The 2,828-nt window shown below is 37.0% G+C and overlaps 1 non-coding gene across 1 annotated transcript; it reads right to left on the bottom strand.

The window, feature by feature from the left end:
* Positions 1 to 577: 577 nt before the first annotated feature.
* On the bottom strand, positions 578 to 653 carry TRNAF-GAA (transfer RNA phenylalanine (anticodon GAA)). The gene has a single exon. It is a non-coding gene; the product is annotated as a tRNA-Phe (tRNA).
* Between the last annotated feature and the right edge of the window lie 2,175 nt (positions 654 to 2,828).

Genomic DNA, 2,828 nt, shown 5'->3' on the forward strand with positions numbered 1-2,828 from the left:
TTAAATAACGGATGGAGGAAGACAAAATAAGAAATTTCAGTTTTCATGGTATTAGAAATATCCTTGGCTAACAGGATGCTTGATACAATTAAGTTATATTGTTATACCTATATTCTGTTTAGTGGTGAAAATGAGTGGTCATCATCTTCTTGTAGGGTCTGTGTCACAACAAAATTTCATAGAAAAGTCGAGAAATACCTGCTCTATAAAAATACATATATAGGCTAAGGTAAGCAGAGTTTTTCAGCTTAATCAGTATTTACACCTTAGGTCCGCCACTGCTGTGAATGTAAATGTATTATTTTAACCCAGTAACCTCATCTGATGAGCTGTGGTCGTGAGAGACTTACCACACCAAAATATCTTAGCAAGACAACTTAATCAGTATACATAATATAATATAATATAATATAATATAATATAATATAATATAATATAATATAATATAATATAATATAATATATACACACACATCAAATATTCATATGTATGAGGTCTCGCCCACCTCATTGAATATTACACGACTAATATAAATTGGTCAATTTGTATTATTACTATTAAATACGAGGAAAATTCGTACCGGCACCGGGAATCGAACCCAGGACCTCTCAGCTCTTCGCGCTAAGCGCTCTTACCAACTGAGCCATGCCGGGACACGATCCATGGCGCCGGCCGAACCCCTCTCGTAATGCTTTTTACGGCCTTCCTACCTGCACTTGAGACGATATAAGTCATATATGCAGGAGCGCATATTTAAATGACTTTATGGCCATATTCAACATCAGTTTGTGACAACTGCTAACAGTTAATACATCACATATTCATATGTATGAGGTCTCGCCCACCTCATTGAATATTATTATACTTGCGGCATAGTCTCTGATAATTCTGCATAAAAAATCATATGTAGGCCCCAAATCATTTTTATCATTTTTTTACTGCATTGAAAATTAATCCGCAAGTTGAACATTAAATTCGAGCGCAAGGAATTTAAATAATTTAAATTCGATTCCATTAGGTACAGGCGACGCATTCAAAATTAGAAGATATTGGAAATAGACCACAGTTATAAAAGCTAATATGAATGTTAAGAATTCTTTGCTGGATTATGTGAGATATAAGCAATGGAACTAATAAGAACATGGTGTTCATCTGAGAGAAAAACACTTGGATGCAAGAGGTCAGAATAGGGATGAGACAAAGAGACTGAAAGAATTGGACTGGATGGATAAGGATGACTGGAGAAGAAAAATAAATTATGTACTTGCATATATGCCTAAAACCATACTGAAATTCATTCTTGTGTTAAAATTTCATTCTTATTTCATAGTGGTAAAGATCCTTGGACGAGTTTTACGAGGAGCACGATCTGTAGTGTGAGCCGGCTCAATAGTCGAGACGAGGCATTTCCAAGCATCCCGGCAATAACGCCCGTGGGATACGCACGCACCTGCTCCCGTGCAATCGATAAGTACCCTCTGACACACGCTAGCAATTCCCATACGGCACAAAAATTACTCCCAACATTTTTACTGTATAGCACCTCTACGACACGCACTAATTCTCAATTTTCACCGAAGATGAAACTTTACGACACATTCGGCGAAAAATTTAAGTACTATCCAACATAACTCAAGTCGAAATCTCCACTTAAAACTACACACATCGTTATCTATACACAGCAGATATGTGAATACAAAACTTGTGCTACCAATATTAAAAGATTACATATCGAAAAAGAGAATTTCCCCCCCCCCCGAAAAAAAAGTAGATGGTGCTCACTCAGTTGATATATTCTCCGAGTGCACACAAGAATAGCGTAGTAGGTAGGCCTAATCTTGTCGGATGACAACTCAAATACCGTATTTACTCGAATATTTCACTCACTTTTTTCCCGCAATTTCGATCTATAAATTAAGGGTGCGTGAATTAAGCGAGGAATTTCACAAGCTGGTATTTTTAAGGGTAAAAATGACAAAACTACGCAGTTCCCTTACATATCCTAGTAACTTGTCTTCAAGATCAGGGAATTTTCCACTTTTTGGCTCACGAAACGCTTTCCTTGATGCATTTGTTTCTTGAAGAGCTTGTTTTTGTTTCCTCCAGTAGCGAATATTAAATTCTGGAACTGTGAATTCACGTCCAGCTGCTCTGTTGCCATGTGTTTCTGCATACGCAATAACTTTTAATTTGAAGGACGCAGTATGACTCGAATATCGGGATTTACCATTCATTGTTAAAACTTTTAACAGACGGCTTTTGACAGGTTTCCCTTTTCGAGTCTCAAACTCAACTGATGCGATCCAACACAAAGCTTTCAAACCACCCCCATTCAAATGGTAGGGGGAGGTCAATACCCTATACCGGTATTTTTAAAGGACTTTCATAGACGAGAAGGGTGCGCCTGTAACAGGTAGCTGTCTGGTCCCAAATACCGCTATGCACTCTCTCGTTACGGCATTTAAGATGCCGTACATTCAGGGCTCCTCAACATAACACACCTCATTACTTCAAGTTTCAGTATGTACTTGTTACAGTATTTCACGAATATTAAATGCGTGAAATATACGAGGAATTTAATTTATTAAATTATATAGTAAATAATTTGGGTGCGTGAAATATGCGATGGCGTGAATTACTCGAGTAAATACGGTATTCTCTTTCCTTATTGTGTGCCTATTCAAGTTTCCACAGTCTTACAGATAATAGGGTAGCGAATTTGTTCAATACAGTGTAAAAGTAATGTAAGTGTACAAATTTTAACAGCTCATTTCCTGGGCAGATTACAACAACAATTATAATACCGGTACCATATTAGTCCCAAATTA

The sequence above is a fragment of the Periplaneta americana genome, chromosome 1 (genome assembly GCF_040183065.1).
Source record: "Periplaneta americana isolate PAMFEO1 chromosome 1, P.americana_PAMFEO1_priV1, whole genome shotgun sequence".
NCBI classification, from domain to species: domain Eukaryota; kingdom Metazoa; phylum Arthropoda; class Insecta; order Blattodea; family Blattidae; genus Periplaneta; species Periplaneta americana.